Source organism: Triticum urartu, chromosome 7A (assembly GCF_056163025.1).
Source record: "Triticum urartu cultivar PI428250 chromosome 7A, HENAU_Tu73, whole genome shotgun sequence".
Classification (NCBI taxonomy): Eukaryota; Viridiplantae; Streptophyta; class Magnoliopsida; order Poales; family Poaceae; genus Triticum; species Triticum urartu.
In genome coordinates, this window is record NC_141879.1 from 283671631 (window position 1) to 283688634 (window position 17004).

Genomic DNA, 17004 nt, shown 5'->3' on the forward strand with positions numbered 1-17004 from the left:
AACTAGTGGTTTTACTAACCATCAACAATTGATGCTCCTATTTGATTTCTACTTTCGCGGTGTCGCGAATAGCTCAAGGATCATCATATCTATCCCTGGTATGTTATAGTTCATCATGAAGCTCTAGTAGCTTGGTGGCAGTGACTTTGGAGAACCATCACTATCTCATCTGGAAGATCAACTCCCACTCGATTCAAGCGATTGTAGTACTCATACAATCTGAGCACATGCTCAACGATTGAGCTTTTCTCTTTAGTGGGCAGGCTTAAGAAACTTGTCAAAGGTTTCATACCTCTTGACGTGGGCACTAGCCTGAAATCCCAATTTTAGTCCTTGGAACATCTCATATGTTCTGCGGTGTTTCAAAAACGTCTTTGGTGCCTCAGTTCTAAACCATTTAGCATTACGCACTGAACTATCATGTAGTCATCAACACGTGTATGTCAGATGTTCGCAACATCCACAACCGACGTTCGAGGGTCAGCTCACTGAGCGATGCATTAAGGACATAATCCTTCTGCGCAGCAATGAGGACAATCCTCTGTTTACGGACCTAGTCCGCATAATTGCTACTATCAACTTTCAACTAAATTTTCTCTAGGAACATATCTAAAATAGTAGAACTAAAGCGTAAGCTACGACATAATTTGCAAAGTCCTTTTGACTATGTTCATGATAATTAAGTTCATCTGACTATTTAATGAACTCCCACTTAGATAGACATCCCTCTAGTCATCTAAGTGATACATGATCCGAGTCAACTAGGCCGTGTCCGATCATCACGTGAGACAGACTAGTCATCATCGGTGAACATCTTCATGTTGATCGTATCTTCTATACGACTCATGTTCGACCTTTCGGTCTTCCGCGTTCCGAGGCCATGTCTGTACATGCTAGGCTCGTCAAGTCAACCTAAGTGTATTGCGTGTGTAAATCTGGCTTACATCCGTTGTATTCAAACGTTAGAATCTATCACACCCGATCATCACGTGGTGCTTCGAAACAATGAACCTTCGCAAAGGTGCACAGTTAGGGGGAACACTTTTCTTGAAATTATTGCGAGGGATCATCTTATTTTAGCTAGCGTCGTTCTAAGCAAATAAGATGTAAAACATGATAAACATCACATGCAATCAAATAGTGACATGATATGGCCAATATCATTTTGCTCCTTTTGATCTCCATCTTCGGGGCGCCATGATCATGATCGTCACCGGCATGACACCATGATCTCCATCATCATGATCTCCATCATCGTGTCTTCATGAAGTTGTCTCGTCATCTATTACTTCTACTACTATGTGTGACGCCCCCGATTTGACCGTACACTAATCATAAACGCAAACGCGTACGATCAAAATCAGGGACTCACGGGAAGATATCACAACACAACTCTACAAATAAAATACGTCATACAAGCATCATATTACAAGCCAGGAGCCTCGAAGGCTCGAATACAAGAGCTCGATCATAGACGAGTCAGCGGAAGCAACAATATCTGAGTACAGACATAAGTTAAACAAGTTTGCCTTAAGAAGGCTAGCACAAACTGGGATACAGATCGAAAGAGGCGCAGGCCTCCTACCTGGGATCCTCCTAACTACTCCTGGTCGTCGTCAGCGGGCATCACGTAGTAGTAGGCACCTCCGGTGTAGTAGGAGTCGTCGTCGACGGTGGCGTCTGGCTCCTGGGCTCCAACATCTGGTTGCGACAACCATGAAGAAAGGAAAGGGGGAAAAAGGGGGAGAAAGCAACCGTGAGTACTCATCCAAAGTACTCGCAAGCAAGGAGCTACACTACATATGTATGCATTGGTATCAACTGGAATAAGGCTAATATGTGGGCTGGACTGCAGAAAGCCGGAATAAGAGGGGGATAGCTAGTCCTTTCGAAGACTACGCTTCTGGCAGCCTCCGTCTTGAAGCATGTAGAAGAGAGTAGACTGAAGTCCGCCAAGCAGCATCGTATAGCATAATCCTAACCGATGATCCTCCCCTCGTCGCCCTGTGAGAGAGCGACCACCGGTTGTATCTGGCACTTGGAAGGGTGTGTTTTATTAAGTATCCGGTTCTAGTTGTCATAAGGTCAAGGTACAACTCCAAGTCGTCCTGTTACTGAAGATCACGGCTATTCGAATAGATTAACTTCCCTGCAGGGGTGCACCACATACCCCAACACGCTCGATCCCATTTGGCCGGACACACTTTCCTGGGTCATGCCCGGCCTCGGAAGATCAACACGTCGCAGCCCCACCTAGGCACAACAGAGAGGTCAGCACGCCGGTCTAAACCTAAGCGCACAGGGGTCTGGGCCCATCGCCCTTAGCACACCTGCACGTTGCGTACGCGGCCAGAAGCAGAACTAGCCCCCTTAATACAAGAGCAGGCTTACGTTCCAATCCGGCGCGCGCCACTCAGTCGCTGACGTCACGAAGGCTTCGGCTGATACCACGACGCCGGGATACCCATAACTACTCCCGCGTAGATGGTTAGTGCGTATAGACCAAATGGCCAGACTCAGATCAAATACCCAGATCTCGTTAAGCGTGTTAAGTATCCGCGAACACCGACCAGGGCCAGGCCCACCTCTCTCCTAGGTGGTCGGAACCTGCCCTGTCGCTCCGCCTCAAAACTCCACTCGCGGGTGCTCCTCAAGCCGACCCGTCTTTAGTCACCACATGTATCATGTATAAAGTATATAGTATATACCCGTGATCAACTCCCGAGTGATCACGGCCCGATAGTATAGCATGGCAGACGGACAAGGATGTAGGGCCACTGATGATAAACTAGCATCCTATACTAAGCATTAGGATTGCAGGTAAAGGTAACAACAGTAGTAGCAAGGGCAGGCTATGCATCAGTATAGGATTAACGGGAAGCAGTAACATGCTACACTACTCTAATGCAAGCAGTATAGAGAAGAGTAGGCGATATCTGGTGATCAAAGGGGGGGCTTGCCTGGTTGCTCTGGCAAGAGAGAGGGGTCGTCAACTCCGTAGTCGTACTGGGTAGCAGCGGCGTCGGTCTCGGTGTCTATCGAGAGAAGAGGGGGGAGAAACAATAAATATTTAAGCAAGCATATGCATAGTGATGCATGACATGACAAGTAACGGCGTTAGAGGTGCCCTATCGCGGTAGTAGGTGATACCGGTGAAGGGGGATAACATCCGGGAAAGTATCCCCGGTGTTTCGCGTTTTCGGACCGGTGAAATAGAGGGGGAAAGTTGCGTGTTCGCTATGCTAGGGATGCGTGGCGGATAAACGGGCTGCGTATCCGAATTCGTCTCGTCGTTCTGAGCAATTTTCATGTTGAAAATATTTTAATCCGAGTTACGGATTAAAAGATATGATTTTCTAAAGATTTTATTAATTTCTGGAATTTAATTAATTATTTAAATTAATTCAAAAAACAGATTAATGACATCAGCATGATGTCATGCTGACATCAGCAGTCAACAGAGTTGACTTGGTCAACCTGACCAGTGGGTCCAGTGGGACCCACCTGTCATACACTGTTTATGTTAATTAGGGTTTAATTAACCTAACTAATTGATTAGATTAATTAACAGTAGTTAATTAGGTTAATTTATCATTGGGTTAATTAACCTTAATTAGTTAATTTAATCAGAATTAAATAAGTTAACTAATTAGTTAATTAATTAATTATTTTTATCATTAATTATTTATTTATTTAGGTATTTTTTTTAATTCCTTTGTTTTTTTTTTAATTTGTTCTGGAGGCGGGGCCCTCCTGTCATTGGCCCAGAGGGGCTTTGCGGGTTTCGGGCGCACCGGCGCGTGGGCGCAGGGGGGCTATGGGGCGCCCGTTAGCGGGCGGAGCCCATGACCTAGTGCAGCAGGGCGTCGGCCAGGGGAGACGCCGGTCGCGGCGGCCAGAGCGGCCGGAGACGGGGCGTCGACGGAGAGCGGTGGCCGCGGGCGCGGGCCAGCAGCGCGATTGGGGCAGCGGAGCCGTGGCAGCACGGCACGAGGAGTGCCGCGGGTCGGATGGCCACCGGAGGTGCAGCGGGAGGCGCCGCCAGAGTGGGGGTGCGGGGGGGAAAAGGCCAGGACGGGGCAGGCCTCGTGGCCAGGGAGCAACGGGCGGCCGACCACGGCGCGGGCGCACGGGGCACGGCCCGGACATGCCGTAGGAGAGGGGGGTTCAGGCGCGGTGACCGCGGGTGGGGCGTGGTGGCTGCGACGCACGAGCGCACACGCGGCCACGTGAGTGCGTGCACAGGCACGGGACGGCGCCGGCGGCGCGTAGGCAGGGCAAGTGGGAGCAGCGGCGGGGGTCCTCACCGGAGTTCGTGGGGGCTAGGCAACGGGGGTTGAGGAGGAAGATGGCGACGACGACGTAGAGGAGGTAGGCCGGCGAGGTGGCGTCTTGGTGCGGGGCGGGGTCGGCGAGCTCCGAGGCACCCGCGTGCGGTCGTCGCGGCGAGCGAGGGTGACGGGGTCGGAGACGGGTGGCGCCGGCTTCAGGTGGGGGGGGGTCGCGCGAGGGGAGGGTGAAGCAGTCCGGCAGGGGGGCTCCGGGCGCCGGCGTCGGCGTGCGGGGGCGAGGGGATCGGGAGTTCCCGATCCAGATCCAGGGGGGAGTGGTGCGAGTGGGGTGGGGGTGAGCTAGGGTTTCGGTCGTGGGGGGGATAAGGGAGGCGTGGGGGGGCCGGCTGGGCCATGGGGTGGGCTGGCCCGTTCGGGCGGCTGAGGCCAGCTGGGCCACTTGGCCCAGCGGGGGGGGGGGCTTTCTCTTTTTTTTTGTTAGTTTAGTTTTTTTTTCTTTTATTTATTTTCCTTTTCTGTCTTTATTTATTTTAAAATACTTAGGCAGTCTATAAAATTGTGTTTATTACACCATATTGACCTATGTAAAATATGGCATCTCCCGAACACTTTTGTTTTAAATTTTGAAAAACTTTTATTGTTTGCTTTGATTTTGAAATTTGAATTCGAATGGGATTGAATCATCGCGAGGTTTACAACAGTAAGAGTGGTGACGAGGCATCATTAGCAGAGGTTACTGTAGCTTGATTATCCGGGCGTTACAAATCTCCTCCACTACAAGAAATCTCGTCCCGAGATTTAGGAGGTAGGAGGAAACAGTGCAGGGTATTCATCGCGAAGACGATCCTCGCGTTCCCAGGTGGCTTCATCCTCAGAGTGATTCGACCACTGGACTTTGAGGAATTTGATCGCCTTCTGACGTGTGCGGCGTTCAGCTTGGTCAAGAATGCGGACCGGATGCTCTTTATAAGAGAGGTCCTGTTGCAATTCGAGCTCTTCATGATCCACCGCTCGGATTGGATCCTTGAAGCAACGGCGGAGTTGTGACACATGGAACACATCGTGAACCTGAGAAAGGTTCGGCGGAAGCTCCAGTTGATATGCCACCTTTCCACGCCTTTCGAGAATAGTGAAGGGACCGATATAGCGAGGAGCTAGCTTGCCCTTGATCCCGAAGCGGTGAGCACCCTTCATTGGTATAACTCGTAGATAAGCCTTTTCGCCAGGTTGATAGACCATGTCTTGGTGATGATGGTCATACTGACTTTTCTGACGTGACTGAGCAGTCTTGAGATTCTCGCGAATAATGCGAACTTGTTCTTCGGCCTGTTGGATAATATCCGGACCGAAGAGTGGACGTTCCCCAGTTTCTGACCAGTTCAGAGGGGTTCGACACTTTCGTCCATATAGCACTTCGAAGGGGGACATCTTCAGACTAGCTTGATAGCTATTATTATAAGAGAACTCGGCATATGGGAGAGATTCCTCCCATTTCTTGCCGAATGAGATTACACAAGCTCGAAGCATGTCTTCGAGCACTTGGTTGACACGTTCAACTTGCCCTTGCGACTGAGGATGGAACGCGGTACTGAACGACAGGTGAGTCCCCATAGCTTCTTGGAAACTCGCCCAAAACCTTGAAGTGAATAAGCTGCCACGGTCTGAACTGATAACCAGTGGGATACCGTGAAGTGAAACAATTCTGGCCATGTAGAGAGTAGCAAGCTGACTAGCCGTGATTGTCTCTTTGACCGCCAGAAAATGGGCAACTTTGGAAAGCCGGTCAATGACGACAAGAATAGCATCATTACCTTTCTGCGATTTGGGAAAACCAGTGACGAAGTCCATTTCAACATGGTCCCATTTCCAGAATAGAGATAGGTTGCAGAGTTCCAGCAGGCCTTTGATGCTCTGCTTTGATTCGGCGACAAATGTCACACTCAGCAACATAACGAGCAATGTCCTGCTTCATATTAGACCACCAGAATCTTTGACGAATATCCTGATACATCTTTGTACTACCAGGATGGATGGACAGAGGTGTATCATGAGCTTCTTGCATAACCCTTTTAGTCTTATCCAGGTTTTTCTTTGAACATGGTACCACTAAGCGGCCTTTGAAATACAAGGCGCCATCGTCGGCGATCGTGAAGAATGAGGGCTTTCCCCTTTTGAGGTCGCGCTTAATCTTGAGGACTTCATCGTCACACTTCTGTATCCATTTGATGGTGTCCACAAGATCTGGTTTCGCAACCAGGGTATTGAGAGAACCCTTGGAAACAACATGGAGGTTCTGTTTGGGGAAACCTTCGGGAGGGGGAGCGAGTGATCCCGGGGGAACAATATGGAGGTTCAGCCTTCTAAATTCTTCGACAAGCGAGGGCTGAACTTTGTGAACCTGGAGGTGGTTGCAGTAAGACTTGCGGCTCAGGGCATCAGCCATTACATTAGCCTTGCCGGGGGTATATGATATATCCACGTCAAAGTCTGCAACAGTCTCCATCCATCTTTGCTGGCGTAGGTTCAAATCTGGCTGAGTAAACAGATACTTCAGACTTTGATGGTCGGTGAAGATCTCGCAACGATTACCGAGAAGGTAATGCCGCCACTGCTTCAGTGCATGAATGATAGCAGCAAGCTCGAGGTCGTGAACTGGGTAGTTTTCTTCGTGAGGGCGCAGTTGACGAGAGGCATAAGCAATCACTCTGTGCTCTTGCATTAGGACACAGCCTAATCCTTGACGGGAAGCGTCGCAGTAAATGACGAAGTCCTTCTTAGTATCAGGTGGAGCAAGTACGGGGGCAGAAGTCAACTTGTCTTTGAGCGCCTGGAAACTTTCCTGACACTTGTCTGTCCATTCGAACTTGACACCCTTATGCAACAAATTAGTCAGAGGCCTGGCAATCTTGGAGAGTTCTCGACGAAGCGACGGCAATAGCTGGCGAGACCGAGAAAACTTCGGACTTGCTTCACATTCTTCAGAGGAGTCCAATCGAGTATAGCCTGAACTCGTTCAGGGTTGACGGCAATACCATCCTTGGAGATGACATGCCCAAGATAGGTTACTTCGGGGAGCCAGAATTCACACTTGGAATACTTAGCATACAGTTGATGTTCTCGAAGCTTCTCTAGCACAAGACGCAGATGTCCAGCATGTTCTTCCTCGTTCTTGGAAAATATAAGGATATCGTCCAGATAAACCACGACGAACTTGTCGAGATAATCCATGAATATATAGTTCATCAGACGAGAGAAGGTGGCGGGAGCATTCGTTAAGCCGAATGACATGACGGTGTACTCGTATGATCCATACCGAGTCACAAAGGCGGTTTTTGGGATGTCCTCCTCACGAACACGGATCTGGTGGTAACCCAACCTCAAGTCGAGTTTGGAGAACACTGATGAGCCAGCCAGTTGATCATAAAGATCATTGATCCGAGGAAGAGGGTATTTATTCTGAATGGTAGCTTGGTTTATAGGACGGTAGTCTTGGACCAATCGGTTTGTCCCATCCTTCTTCCTAACAAAGAGAGAAGGTGCTCCCCAAGGAGAGCAACTTGGGCGAATGAAACCTTTGACAAGAGATTTGTCGATTTCCTCCTTAAGCTCAAGGAGTTCATGCGGCGGCATCTTATAGGGTCGTTTGGCTATAGGGGTGGTGCCGGGTTTCAAGTCGATGATGAATTCGACAGCTCTAGCAGGGGGAATCCCTGGAAGTTCTTCTGGGAAGACATCTTGGAATTCACGAACGACGGGAATGTTTTCAATGCCCTCGAGTGGTGCAGCGTTCAACGCATTCAAGGCATAAAGTCGTGCCTCGGCGTTCTGAACTAGATGAGCTCGATAAGCTATTATTTCATCAGAAGGGTGTAGCAAATGGACGACCTTAGTGGCGCAAACTATAGAAGCAGTATGCGCTTTTAACCAATTCATTCCCAGAATGAGATCAATGCTACAGGACTTCAGTACGATGGGAGAGACAAGGAATTCCAGCCCTTCGATTTCTACAGGGACGTCGTTGCAAATCATGGAGGTTCGACATTGGCCCGCAGGGGTGTGTACTAATAGTGAAGCATCCATGTTCTCACATTTAATGTCATGCAAGCATGCAAAACCTTCTGACATGAATGAATGCGATGCACCTGTATCAAATAAAACGGATGCTGGTACTGAATTTACGAGGAGGGTACCCATCACAGTAGCAGGCTGGTCTTGAGCTTCGCTCAGATCAACGTGGTTGGCATGAACACGACCATAAGACTTGACATTGTTGCTGCGGGGGTGGTTGCTTCCACGGCCAGTTGCTGGAAGGGCCAGTTGATTCGGGTTCTGGTTGCATTCCCTAGCACGATGCCCTGGTTGTCCACACCTGAAGCACAATCCATTATTGGGAGTGGGAACAGGAGCTTGTGGTGGTGGAGCTGGGAGTCTTGGCCGCCTAGTCGGAGGAGTAGGCAGACGAGGTGCAGCATAGGTCTGCCTTGGGGTAGGTGCATCCGGCTGGTACAAGCTATTGGGAATCCATATCTTGCGCTTCTGCGAGGACGGGCCCGAAGATGAGCCCGTGTCACGGTTGCGCCTGTGAGAGCTCTGGTATTCCTGCAGACCAGTTTCGACATTGATGGCTTTGTTCACTAGAGTGGCGAAATCAGCAAAATCATGCACTAGAAGTGCGAGTTTGATGTCAGCTTGAAGGCCATCCCGGAACTTCTCCTGTCTGCGTGCATCAGTTGCAATGTCCTCTTCAGCATAGCGGGACAAGTCCAGAAACTCCCGCTGATAAGCTTCCACAGTTTTGTTGCCTTGGGTGAGGTTGCGGAACTCACGCTTCTTCCGGTCCATAACTCCCTGAGGAATGAAGCGAGCACGGAAGGCAGCTTGGAAGTCTGGCCAGGTGATGATTGTTCCAGCTGGCAGTGTACGCCTGTGGCTGTCCCACCATTGAGCTACGGGTCCCTTCAGGAAGAAGGAAGCAAAGGTGACATAGCTGGCAGGGGCTACATCAGCAGACTCCATCTCATAGGTGATGTCACGGAGCCAGTCATCAGCATCCAGAGGCTGAGTTGAGCTGCGGTACACAGTTGGGTTCAGGCGCATGAAATCCTGCAGGGTCACTTGGGTTGGCTGCTGGTTCATATTGGGGCGAGGAAACTGAGCCATAATATTCTCCATGAACTGACGATTCAGCTCAAACTGTTGCATCATCCCAGCCATGTACTCAGGCGGTGGTGGGGCGTTGCCACCACGACCACGACCACGACCACCTGGTCTAACCATCCTGCTAATATATAACAGGGGTAGTTCAGTATTGAGAAATGTGCAAAGACGAGAATCATTCATGATGAAACATGCACAACGAAAGCAGCACGATAGATAATACATAGTAGTCGGCATATCTTACAAAAGAGATCATGCATGGAGTTCGTTACACAGAGTCTGGTACATAGACTAAGACATCACAGGCGGCACGCAGGCTCGCGGCGAATGCATCTAACACTAACAAGCAAGTCTACATCAGTCCCACGCGGTACTGCGGAGGTAGCTGTAGCCTGAAAGCTGGTAGTGTGGCATCGGGTACACCACGTCGGCAACCTGGGGTCCGCGGGTACTCTGGTGCAGAACCTGACGCTCAAGTGGCAGAAGAGGACCAAGTGCAGGAGAGTAGCCTCCCACATCTGGCCAGCCGACGCCCTGAGGCATCACGGTCCTGGCTGGGTAGATAGCAGAATGCGACAGCTCCCCAGATCCGACGAAGGGGTGCAACATCGTCAGAGCACGGTAGAGGTGCTGACGAGTGGTGTACAACTCGTGGCGAAGAGCTCGGTTAGCTTGATCCAGCCCATCAGCATGCAGAACCAGGTTCTGATGGTAGAAGGGCTCTCGGGTGACAGTGGAGTAGGCAGCAGTGTAGTATCCCTCCGCACCAACATCGGATGCGATAGCAATGTGCCTGAAGGGGGAGGTATCCAACTCCTGATACTCTCCACGGAGACGGGTCAGAGCAGCATAAGCAGCATCGTGGACCGCCATATCGATAGTCACTCCAACACCATGAGCAGTGTGCAGCACGGTAGTGGAGTCATACTCCCGAGAGTAGAGGTGGACGATGGCACGGTACTGCTCCTGGTTGAAGTCCTGATACTCCTCATAGACGGTGTACTCAGGGTGCCAGCGATAACCCAGATAGGTCATCATCTCAACCAACACAGCAGGTGATCCTGAGGTACCAATGGCCGTCGTGTGGCGCACGACCTGCCCCGTGGGTTCCATCTGAAAACAAAGATGTTTTCACAGGAGTCAAATGACAATGTGGATAATGTTCAAGTACTACTCTAAAGAACAACTAGGGCTTATCCAACTTTGGGGTGAATGTCGTAACGGGATCCTAGTGTCAGAGTTAGTAAATTCGTTTAACCCGAGTAGAAGAGAGTTCAGAGTCCCAGAGTAAAGGTCGAGGAGTAAAAGATCCTAGTACCACCCGATGGCGACGTGGGCCCGTAAGGCACACAGCCAAGTTAGTAAAAGTTTTTACAATGTCTAGACTCGACTTCGGCCAAGGAGTGTGGAAGGGGGATTCCTACAGGCAGTCGGCTCTGATACCAACTTGTGACGCCCCCAATTTGACCGTACACTAATCATACACGCAAACGTGTACGATCAAAATCAGGGACTCACGGGAAGATATCACAACACAACTCTACAAATAAAATACGTCATACAAGCATCATATTACAAGCCAGGAGCCTCGAAGGCTCGAATACAAGAGCTCGATCATAGACGAGTCAGCGGAAGCAACAATATCTGAGTACAGACATAAGTTAAACAAGTTTGCCTTAAGAAGGCTAGCACAAACTGGGATACAGATCGAAAGAGGCGCAGGCCTCCTGCCTGGGATCCTCCTAACTACTCCTGGTCGTCGTCAGCGGGCATCACGTAGTAGTAGGCACCTCCGGTGTAGTAGGAGTCGTCGTCGACGGTGGCGTCTGGCTCCTGGGCTCCAACATCTGGTTGCGACAACCAGGAAGAAAGGAAAGGGGGAAAAAGGGGGAGAAAGCAACCGTGAGTACTCATCCAAAGTACTCGCAAGCAAGGAGCTACACTACATATGTATGCATTGGTATCAACTGGAATAAGGCTAATATGTGGGCTGGACTGCAGAAAGCCGGAATAAGAGGGGGATAGCTAGTCCTTTCGAAGACTACGCTTCTGGCAGCCTCCGTCTTGAAGCATGTAGAAGAGAGTAGACTGAAGTCCTCCAAGCAGCATCGTATAGCATAATCCTAACCGATGATCCTCCCCTCGTCGCCCTGTGAGAGAGCGACCACCGGTTGTATCTGGCACTTGGAAGGGTGTGTTTTATTAAGTATCCGGTTCTAGTTGTCATAAGGTCAAGGTACAACTCCAAGTCGTCCTGTTACCGAAGATCACGGCTATTCGAATAGATTAACTTCCCTGCAGGGGTGCACCACATACCCCAACACGCTCGATCCCATTTGGCCGGACACACTTTCCTGGGTCATGCCCGGCCTCGGAAGATCAACACGTCGCAGCCCCACCTAGGCACAACAGAGAGGTCAGCACGCCGGTCTAAACCTAAGCGCACAGGGGTCTGGGCCCATCGCCCTTAGCACACCTGCACGTTGCGTACGCGGCCGGAAGCAGAACTAGCCCCCTTAATACAAGAGCAGGCTTACGTTCCAATCCGGCGCGCGCCACTCAGTCGCTGACGTCACGAAGGCTTCGGCTGATACCACGACACCGGGATACCCATAACTACTCCCGCGTAGATGGTTAGTGCGTATAGACCAAATGGCCAGACTCAGATCAAATACCCAGATCTCGTTAAGCGTGTTAAGTATCCGCGAACACCGACCAGGGCTAGGCCCACCTCTCTCCTAGGTGGTCGGAACCTGCCCTGTCGCTCCGCCTCAAAACTCCACTCGCGGGTGCTCCTCAAGCCGACCCGTCTTTAGTCACCACATGTATCATGTATAAAGTATATAGTATATACCCGTGATCAACTCCCGAGTGATCACGGCCCGATAGTATAGCATGGCAGACGGACAAGGATGTAGGGCCACTGATGATAAACTAGCATCCTATACTAAGCATTAGGATTGCAGGTAAAGGTAACAACAGTAGTAGCAAGGGCAGGCTATGCATCAGTATAGGATTAACGGGAAGCAGTAACATGCTACACTACTCTAATGCAAGCAGTATAGAGAAGAGTAGGCGATATCTGGTGATCAAAGGGGGGGCTTGCCTGGTTGCTCTGGCAAGAGAGAGGGGTCGTCAACTCCGTAGTCGTACTGGGTAGCAGCGGCGTCGGTCTCGGTGTCTATCGAGAGAAGAGGGGGGAGAAACAATAAATATTTAAGCAAGCATATGCATAGTGATGCATGACATGACAAGTAACGGCATTAGAGGTGCCCTATCGCGGTAGTAGGTGATACCGGTGAAGGGGGATAACATCCGGGAAAGTATCCCCGGTGTTTCGCGTTTTCGGACCGGTGAAATAGAGGGGGAAAGTTGCGTGTTCGCTATGCTAGGGATGCGTGGCGGATAAACGGGCTGCGTATCCGAATTCGTCTCGTCGTTCTGAGCAATTTTCATGTTGAAAATATTTTAATCCGAGTTACGGATTAAAAGATATGATTTTCTAAAGATTTTATTAATCTCTGGAATTTAATTAATTATTTAAATTAATTCAAAAAACAGATTAATGACATCAGCATGATGTCATGCTGACATCAGCAGTCAACAGAGTTGACTTGGTCAACCTGACCAGTGGGTCCAGTGGGACCCACCTGTCATACACTGTTTATGTTAATTAGGGTTTAATTAACCTAACTAATTGATTAGATTAATTAACAGTAGTTAATTAGGTTAATTTATCATTGGGTTAATTAACCTTAATTAGTTAATTTAATCAGAATTAAATAAGTTAACTAATTAGTTAATTAATTAATTAATTATTTTTATCATTAATTATTTATTTATTTAGGTATTTTTTTTAATTCCTTTGTTTTTTTTTAATTTGTTCTGGAGGCGGGGCCCTCCTGTCATTGGCCCAGAGGGGCTTTGCGGGTTTCGGGCGCACCGGCGCGTGGGCGCAGGGGGGCTATGGGGCGCCCGTTAGCGGGCGGAGCCCATGACCTAGTGCAGCAGGGCGTCGGCCAGGGGAGACGCCGGTCGCGGCGGCCAGAGCGGCCGGAGACGGGGCGTCGACGGAGAGCGGTGGCCGCGGGCGCGGGCCAGCAGCGCGATTGGGGCAGCGGAGCCGTGGCAGCACGGCACGAGGAGTGCCGCGGGTCGGATGGCCGCCGGAGGTGCAGCGGGAGGCACCGCCAGAGTGGGGGTGCGGGGAGGAAAAGGCCAGGACGGGGCAGGCCTCGTGGCCAGGGAGCAACGGGCGGCCGACCACGGCGCGGGCGCACGGGGCACGGCCCGGACACGCCGTAGGAGAGAGGGGTTCAGGGCGCGGTGACCGCGGGTGGGGCGTGGTGGCTGCGACGCACGAGCGCACACGCGGCCACGTGAGTGCGTGCACAGGCACGGGAAGGCGCCGACGGCGCGTAGGCAGGGCAAGTGGGAGCAGCGGCGGGGGTCCTCACCGGAGTTCGTGGGGGCTAGGCAACGGGGGTTGAGGAGGAAGATGGCGACGACGACGTAGAGGAGGTAGGCCGGCGAGGTGGCGTCTTGGTGCGGGGCGGGGTCGGCGAGCTCCGAGGCACCCGCGTGCGGTCGTCGCGGCGAGCGAGGGTGACGGGGTCGGAGACGGGTGGCGCCGGCTTCAGGTGGGGGGGGGGGTCGCGCGAGGGGAGGGTGAAGCAGTCCGGCGGGGGGGCTCCGGGCGCCGGCGTCGGCGTGCGGGGGCGAGGGGATCGGGAGTTCCCGATCCAAATCCAGGGGGGAGTGGTGCGAGTGGGGTGGGGGTGAGCTAGGGTTTCGGTCGTGGGGGGGGACAAGGGAGGCGTGGGGGGGCCGGCTGGGCCATGGGGTGGGCTGGCCCGTTCGGGCGGCTGAGGCCAGCTGGGCCACTTGGCCCAGCGGGGGGGGGCTTTCTCTTTTTTTTTTGTTAGTTTAGTTTTTTTTCTTTTATTTATTTTCCTTTTCTGTCTTTATTTATTTTAAAATACTTAGGCAGTCTATAAAATTGTGTTTATTACACCATATTGACCTATGTAAAATATGGCATCTCCCGAACACTTTTGTTTTAAATTTTGAAAAACTTTTATTGTTTGCTTTGATTTTGAAATTTGAATTCGAATGGGATTGAATCATCGCGAGGTTTACAACAGTAAGAGTGGTGACGAGGCATCATTAGCAGAGGTTACTGTAGCTTGATTATCCGGGCGTTACACTATGGCTAACGGTTTAGCAATAAAGTAAAGTAAATACATGACGTTTATGTTGACACGCAGGTCATAAATAAATTAAGACAACTCCTATGGCTCCTGCCGATTGTCATACTCATCGACATGCAAGTCGTGATTCCTATTACAAGAACATGATCAATCTCATACATCACATATATCATTCATCACATCCTTTTGGCCATATCACATCACACGGCATATGCTGCAAAAACAAGTTAGACGTCCTCTAATTGTTGTTGCAAATTTTTACATGGCTGCTATAGGTTTCTTAGCAAGAACGTTTCTTACCTACGCAAAAACCACAACGTGATATGCCAATTTCTATTTACCCTTCATAAGGACCCTTTTCATCGAATCCGATCCGACTAAAGTGGGAGAGACAGACACCCGCTAGCCACCTTATGCAACTAGTGCATGTCAGTCGGTGGAACCTGTCTCACGTAAGTGTACGTGTAAGGTCGGTCCGGGACGCTTCATCCCACGATGCCGCCGAATCAAGATAAGACTAGTAACGGCAAGTAAATTGACAAAATCGACGCCCACAACTACTTTGTGTTCTACTCGTGCATAGAAACTACGCATAGACCTAGCTCGTGATGCCACTGTTGGGGAACGTAGCAGAATTTTAAAATTTTCTACGCATCACCAAGATCAATCTATGGAGTCATCTAGCAACGAGGGAGGAGTGGATCTACATACCCTTGTATATCGCGCGCGGAAGCGTTCAAGAGAACGGGGTTGATGGAGTCGTACTCGTCGTGATCCAAATCACCGATGACCGAGCGCCGAACGGACGACACCTCCGCGTTCAACACACGTACTGTTGGGGAAGACGTCTCCTCCTTCTTGATCCATCAAGGGGGAAGGAGAGGTTGATGGAGATCCAGCAGCACGACGGCGTGGTGGTGGAAGCAGCGGGGATCTCGGCAGGGCTTCGCCAAGCTCAGCGAGAGGGAGAGGTGTTACGAGGGGAGAGGGAGGCGCCAGGGGCTAGGGTGCGGCTCCCATGCGCCTCCCCACTATATATAGGGGTGGAGGGGGCTGGTTTCTTGCCCTCCAAATCCATTGGGGCGTTGGCAAAGGTGGGGGAAAGAAATCCCATCATTTCCCTTCCCCACCGATTGTTATCCCCCCTTTTTAGGGATCTTGATCTTATCCCTTCGGGATATGATCTTATTCCTTCTAAGGGGGGATCTTGGTGCGCCTTGACCAGGGGTGTGGGGCCTTGCCCCCACTACCCACGTTCATGTGGGTCCCCTCGTGGAACCTTCTAGAACCTTCCCGGTACAATACCGAAAAATCCCGAACATTTTTCGGTGGCCAAAATAGGACTTCCCATATATAAATCTTTACCTCCGGACCATTCCGGAACTCCTCGTGACATCCGGGATCTCATCCGGGACTCCGAACAACTTTCGGGTTACCGCATAGTAATATCTCTACAACCCTAGCGTCACTGAACCTTAAGTGTGTAGACCCTACGGGTTCAGGAGACATGCAGACATGACCGATACGACTCTCCAATCAATAACCAACAGCGGGATCTGGATACCCATGTTGGCTCCCACATGTTCCACAATGATCTCATCGGATGAACCACGACGTCGAGCATTCAATCAATCCCGTATTCAATTCCCTTTGTCCAGCGGTATTGTACTTGCCCGAGATTTGATCGTCGGTATCCGATACCTTGTTCAATCTCGTTACCGGCAAGTCTCTTTACTCGTTCCGTAACACATCATCCCGTGATCAACTCCTTGGTCACATTGTGCACATTATGATGATGTCCTACTGAGTGGGCCCAGAGATACCTCTCCGTCACACGGAGTGACAAATCCCAGTCTCGATTTGTGCCAACCCAACAGACACTTTCAGAGATACCCGTAGTGCACCTTTATAGCCACCCAGTTACGTTGTGATGTTTGGCACACCCAAAGCATTCCTACGGTATCCGGGAGTTGCACAATCTCATGGTCTAAGGAAATGATACTTGACATTTAGAAAAGCTTTAGCATACGAACTACACGATCTTTGTGCTAGGCTTAGGATTGGGTCTTGTCCATCACATCATTCTCCTAATGATGTGATCCCGTTATCAACGACATCCAATGTCCATGGTCAGGAAACCGTAACCATCTATTGATCAACGAGCTAGTTAACTAGAGGCTTACTAGGGACATGGTGTTGTCTATGTATCCACACATGTATCTGAGTTTCCTATCAATACAATTCTAGCATGGATAATAAACGATTATCATGAACAAGGAAATATAATAATAACCAATTTATTATTGCCTCTAGGGCATATTTACAACAAAACTAAAACTAAAACC